Here is a 7,188-nt window from a genome sequence, read left to right as displayed (position 1 = left end):
TTGATAGGAACACACTCCTTCAAGATGAATAAGACTTCTCTTGACCTTTCCCCGTGTGACCTTGAGAATATTCCATAGGATGTAATATAGGGACAGCTAATTGTATTCACAATCTGTCCGGTTGAATGACAGCACTGGGGGAACAGTATAAATGTCCCACAGTTCCCCCGCTTTTACCTTTGACCTCTGCTGGATTTCTGCTCTCCTAATCAAGTAGTATACAAGACCAAAAAGGTCATTAGCTTTATACATAACAACAACACTGTTCGACTTGTAGTAAAAAGCCTAATGTACACTGCATGTACTTAACGCAAGAACGCTCCGAAAAAATGTAGGTCCTGTGTACACGGGTCAAGTTTGTAATTGTGGGGCTGCACACGTCTGAGTTTTTGTTTTTGCTACACAATGCCATTTTGCGTAGCTACTTGACGTTTGTGATTTGGGAACGTACACATATGAATTGGGCTTAATGCAGCATGTCAGTGGAATCTCAATGGAATGACCGCATTAAGGGCACAGTACAAATGGCTCACAGTTCCCCCGTTATTACCCCGATCCATCCAGGATGAGTCTACTGACTGCTCCGGTAGCGTTCTGCTCTCGAGTAGATTAGTGGACAAACACTTTCTTTAGCTTTCTAGCTAACGACAGCACCGACTGACCGGCATCTCTCCTCACCAAGTATTTGATTAGATAATGACCAACACTTTTCTAGTTAATGACATACTTATCATAACATCTCAGAATCACAATCTGTCAGGTCGAATGACAGCACTGAGGACACAGTATAAATGCCCCCAACGTTCCCAGGATGATTATTTTTTACCCTGAGCCATCTGGGGAAATGAGTTTACTGAATGCTCTGCTGGTTTCACTCTGCTGTGGGGCGGTAGAGTGCTCCTTCTCAGAGAGAGGTAGGTGTGTGTGTGTGTGTGTGTGTGTGTGTGTGTGTGTGTGTGTGTGTGTGTGTGTGTGTGTGTGTGTGTGTGTGTGGGGGATTCCCAAGTGGTTACAGTCACTTGGGAATTACAATGGGAGTCTGGGACAAGTAACAGGGATGGATGAGAAAGAGTGACTGGCACAAGTTGAGGCGACCAAGGGATTTAATACAAAAATATCAAGACAAAATCCAATGGAATTGAAAAGCAGTGCAGGTGGTGCTTTCGAAGATTCATCCTGAGATTGTCTGGTGGGAGCATGCTTACCTCTGCGCGCGCCAGTTTTAGAAAATGGTCAGAACGCATGAGCATCATACTCATTATAATCATGTAATGAACATGGAGATACAATGATTAATTAAAATCTATTAGATTCATAATCATTGTAACATACTTTTTCAGAGGTAAGTTGAGAACAAACTCCCATTGACAATGACAGCCTGACATCAAATACAGAAACAACATCAAAGACAGATTAATGATCTGTGTATTAATTGTTAGAGTTCGGGAAATTGGAAATTCAAGTGCCAGAGGCAATATTCGGTCTCTCTCTTAACTGGCAGAAGTTGCTAATCTGAAGATAATGACTGCATACACTGAATGTCAGTGTTATTGATTGACAGGCACCAACTCCAGAAGCTTCTAAGCTGAAATACAGCTGAAGTCGGAAGTTTACATACACTTAGGTTGGAGTCATTAAAACTCGTTTTTCAACCACTCCACTATAGTTTTGGCAAGTCGGTTAGGACATCTACTTTGTGTATGACACAAGTAATTTTTCCAACAATTGTTTACAGACAGATTATTTCACTAAAAATTTGCTGTATCACAATTCCAGTGGGTCAGAGTTTACATAAACTAAGTTGATTGTGCCTTTAAACAGTGTGGAACATTCCAGAAAATTATATGGCTTTAGAAGCTTCTGATAGGCTAATTGACATCATTTTAGTCGATTGGAGGTGTACCTGTGGATGTATTTCAAGGCCTACCTTCAAACTCAGTGCCTCTTTGCTTGATATCATGGGAAAATCAAAAGAAATCAGTCAAGACCTCAGAAAAACAATTGTAGACCTCCACATGCCTGGCTCATCCTTGGGAGCAATTTCCAAAAGCCTGAAGGTACTACGTTCATCTGTACAAACAATAGTACGCAAGTATAACCACCATGGAGCCGCGTTCTGAAGCAGTCGTCATGCCGCTCAGGAAGGAGACGCGTTCTGTCTCTTAGAGATGAACATACTTTGATGCGAACAGTGAAAATCAATCCCAGAACAACGGCAAAGGACCTTGTGACGATGCTGGAGGAAACAGGTACAAAAGTATCTATATCCACAGTAAAATGAGTCTTATACATAGAAGCCACTGCTCCAAAACCACCATAAAAATGCCAGACTACGGTTTGCAACTGCACATGGGGATAAAGATCGTACTTTAAGGAGAAATGTCCTCTGGTCTGATGAAACAAAAATAGAACTGTTTGGCCATAATGACCATCATTGTTTGGAGGAAAAAGGGGGAGGCTTGCAAGACGAAGAACACCACCCCAACCGTGAAAATTATGTGGATATATTGAATCAACATCTCAAGACATCAGTCAGGAAGTTAAGGCTTGGTCGCAAATGGGTCTATTGGAGTCGCCATCACAAAGCCCTGACCTCAATCCCATAGAAGATTTGTGGGCAGAACTGAAAAAGCGTGTGCGAGCAAGGAGGCCTACAAACCTGACTCAGTTACACCAGCTCTGTCAAGAGGAATGGGACAAAATTCACCCAAATTATAGTGGGAAGCTTGTGGAAGGCTACCCAAAATGTTTGACCCAAGATAATTTAATTATAATAATAATTTAAAGGCAATGCTACCAAATACTAATTGAGTGCATGTAAACTTCTGACCCACTGGGAATGAGATGAAAGAAATAAAAGCTGAAATAAATAATTCTCTCTACTATTATTCTGACATTTCACGTTCTTAAAATAAAATGGTGATCCTAGCTGACCTAAGACAGGGAATTTTTACTAGGATTAAATGTAAGGAATTGTGAAAAACTGAGTTTAAATGTATTATGTAGGTTTTATGTAAAATTCCGTCTTCAACTGTATGTAAATCAGATAAAGCGATGTCCTGTTTACGAGATTCATAGGTTAACTCACTGGAGACAAAATTGGAGTCCAGAGGCAATATTTATTTAACAGCCCGGGATCAAACCAGGGTCTGTATTGATGCCTCTAGCACTGAGATGCAGTACCTTAGACCACTGCACCACTCAGAAGCCCAATATCATCACAGTGTCAATAACACTTTTCTTTTACAAAAACATTACTCTCATAGGGAGACTAGGTATTCAATCATATATTCCCGCAGGCTTATTATCAGCACAGGTGCTAACTTCAGGATTCATGGGGGATAGTTGCATCCCAGGGCACCATCAACAATCTCCTGACATTGCACTCTCCTTGTTTCTATAATCTTACACTTGTGTTCAAAATGGTTCATAAAAACTTCAGTGGTGAAGTAAGAATTTTATTAGTGCCAAAGAAAGAAGTTTCTTCAAATCCTATAAAAAAAAAATTAAAAGAGGTGACTGAATGCACCAATTCTGCATGGCATTTCTCTGTTTCTCACGAAGAAAATGTTGATTTCAGACTTGGGGGTTTGATGTGGCAGTTACTGATGTTTGTCCACCATGAGACACATTAGGAAGAAAGCCTAAAATAGTCTGAATGAAACTAAGATTACTAAAGAAATCTGTAATTAAATGTTAGGCTTTTGCAGTGAGTCCCTCTGTAGCACAGTTGGTAGAGCATGGCGCTTGTAACGCCAGGGTAGTGGGTTCGATTCCCGGGACCACCCATACGTAGAATATATGCACACATGACTGTAAGTCGCTTTGGATAAAAGCATCTGCTAAATGGCATATATATATATATATATATATTTATTTTAGTCGCACAAGTTTACATCTACATAAGGTGTTTGGTACAGTATTTCTCAAGTAACAAAACGAGCAATGTGTTGTTTTAGGTAAACAATGTCCGAGCAGCAGAGGAAGGATTGGATAGAGCGCAATTACTGCAGCTGAGTATCCCGTGTTAATGGGAAAGTGAGCATTGTCGAAAGCAAAATTCACCCCTCAAGTCACAACAAACTCACTTATGCTGACTTTATGCCAACGATGTACTATTTACACTTGAGCAAATTTTGACACTAGAATAATATCGATGCCACATAGGCCGGGTTTTTTTTTATCAGAGAAGTTGTTTATTGCCTTCAGTTGCGGATTTAATTGTTATACCTGGAGGGGTTCTTCAATGCCTTCTTGCCTGGTAATAAGCAGAGCTCTGAACAGTGCCTCGTTGATTTTGTTGTTAAAGCCAGAATTTAAAAATGTATTAAATATATATTTCTTCTTACTCATCAACACACAAAACCCCATAATGACAAAGTCAAAAAATGTTTTTAGACATGTTTGCACATGTTATCTATATGAAACAGAGAAATATCCATTTTTTGCAAATTTATTTAAAATTAAATACAGAAATATAATATTTACATACAGTGCCTTGCGAAAGTATTTTGCGACCTTTTGCCACATTTCAGGCTTCAAACATAAAGATATAAAACTGTATTTTTTTGTGAAGAATCAACAACAAGTGGGACACAATCATGAAGTGGAACAACATTTATTGGATATTTCAAACTTTTTTAACAAATCAAAAACTGAAAAATTGGGCATGCGAAATTATTCAGCCCCCTTAAGTGAATACTTTGTAGCGCCACCTTTTGCTGCGATTACAGCTGTAAGTCGCTTGGGGTATGTCTCTATCAGTTTTGCACATCGAGAGACTGAAATTTTTTCCCATTCCTCCTTGCAAAACAGCTCGAGCTCAGTGAGGTTGGATGGAGAGCATTTGTGAACAGCAGTTTTCAGTTCTTTCCACAGATTCTCAATTGGATTCAGGTCTGGACTTTGACTTGGCCATTCATATGTTTATTTTTGAACCATTCCATTGTAGATTTTGCTTTATGTTTTGGATCATTGTCTTGTTGGAAGACAAATCTCCGTCCCAGTCTCAGGTCTTTTGCAGACTCCATCAGGTTTTCTTCCAGAATGGCCCTGTATTTGGCTCCATCCATCTTCCCATCAATTTTAACCATCTTCCCTGTCCCTGCTGAAGAAAAGCAGGCCCAAACCATGATGCTGCCACCACCATGTTTGACAGTGGGGATGGTGTGTTCAGGGTGATGAGCTGTGTTGCTTTTACGCCAAACATAACGTTTTGCATTGTTGCCAAAAAGTTCAATTTTGGTTTCATCTGACCAGAGCACCTTCTTCCACATGTTTGGTGTGTCTCCCAGGTGGCTTGTGGCAAACTTTAAATGACACTTTTTATGGATATCTTTAAGAAATGGCTTTCTTCTTGCCACTCTTCCATAAAGGCCAGATTTGTGCAATATACGACTGATTGTTGTCCTATGGACAGAGTCTCCCACCTCAGCTGTAGATCTCTGCAGTTCATCCAGAGTGATCATGGGCCTCTTGGCTGCATCTCTGATCAGTCTTCTCCTTGTATGAGCTGAAAGTTTAGAGGGACGGCCAGGTCTTGGTAGATTTGCAGTGGTCTGATACTCCTTCCATTTCAATATTATCGCTTGCACAGTGCTCCTTGGGATGTTTAAAGCTTGGGAAATCTTTTTGTATCCAAATCCGGCTTTAAACTTCTTCACAACAGCATCTTGGACCTGCCTAGTGTGTTCCTTGTTCTTCATGATGCTCTCTGCGCTTTTAACGGACCTCTGAGACTATCACAGTGCAGGTGCATTTATACGGAGACTTGATTACACACAGGTGGATTGTATTTATCATCATTAGTCATTTAGGTCAACATTGGATCATTCAGAGATCCTCACTGAACTTCTGGAGAGAGTTTGCTGTACTGAAAGTAAAGGGGCTGAATAATTTTGCACACCCAATTTTTCAGTTTTTGATTTGTTAAAAAAGTTTGAAATATCCAATAAATGTCATTACACTTCATGATTGTGTCCCACTTGTTGTTGATTCTTCACAAAAAAATACAGTTTTATATCTTTATGTTTGAAGCCTGAAATGTGGCAAAAGGTCGCAAAGTTCAAGGGGGCCGAATACTTTCGCAAGGCACTGTACATAAGTATTCACATCCCTGAGACAATACATGCTAGAATCACCTTGGTCAGTGAGTACAGCTGTGTCTCTAAGACCTTTGCACACCTGGATAGCACAATATTTGCAAATATATATGTTTTTAATCTTCAAGTTCTTTCAACTTGGTTGTCGATCATTGCCAGACTATTTTAAAGTCAACATTGGTCTCGTGGGGATATTCCCGAGCAGTTTCCTTCCTCTCCGGCAACTGAGTTAGCAAGTTACACCTGTATCTTTGTAGTGACTGGGTGTATTGATACACAATCCAAAGAGAAATTAATAACTTCACCATGCACAAAGGGATATTCAATGTCTGCTTTTTGAATTTTTACCCATCTACCAATAGGCGCTCTTCTTTGCGAGGCATTGGAAAACCTTCTGGTCTTTGTGGTTGAATCTGTATTTGAAATTCACTGCTTAACCTTGGGTGGTTTTCGTGTTTTCACTATTTTTGCACACAGAATGAGTCCATACAACTTATTATATGACTTGTTACTCCTGAACCTATTTAGGTCTGCCATAACAAAGGGTTTGAATACTTATTGATTTGTAAAAATGTCTAAAAACATAATTCCACTTTGACATTATTATTGTGTGTAAATCAGTGACACCAAATCTCAATTTAAAATATTTACATTTCAGGCTAACACAATAAAATGTGGAAAAAGTCAAGGGGTGTGAATATTTTCTGAAGGCACTGTAAATCAACTTGCTTTGTGCCCACAAGAAGAGCCATCAGCTCTGTGTAGGTGTACTTATACCCCCATCACACTACTAAGTTGTGCCGAACTGTACTGGCTGGCCTGGTAGCGCATCCAACACAGTTGCTGAAACTGCTGGAAAGGACAACTTGAAAGAAGAACCTCAGAGCCAGCACTGTCCAGTTTGGCTTGATAGTGGGAAAAGGGTATTACAGAGCAGCTGAGCCGAATATTTAATTGAAGCTCATATATACAGCATTATATTATCAGAGCCGGCAGGGCTATTCCAAGAACCGGATGACTGGAAAACCTTCATTATAAAACTTTCTACCAGAGCCCTCGGAGCTCTATGAAACAAACACCACCACAA

The sequence above is a fragment of the Oncorhynchus keta genome, chromosome 23 (genome assembly GCF_023373465.1).
Source record: "Oncorhynchus keta strain PuntledgeMale-10-30-2019 chromosome 23, Oket_V2, whole genome shotgun sequence".
NCBI lineage: Eukaryota > Metazoa > Chordata > Actinopteri > Salmoniformes > Salmonidae > Oncorhynchus > Oncorhynchus keta.
The sequence above is the reverse complement of the archived record's forward strand: the minus strand, read 5'-3'. Positions refer to the sequence as shown.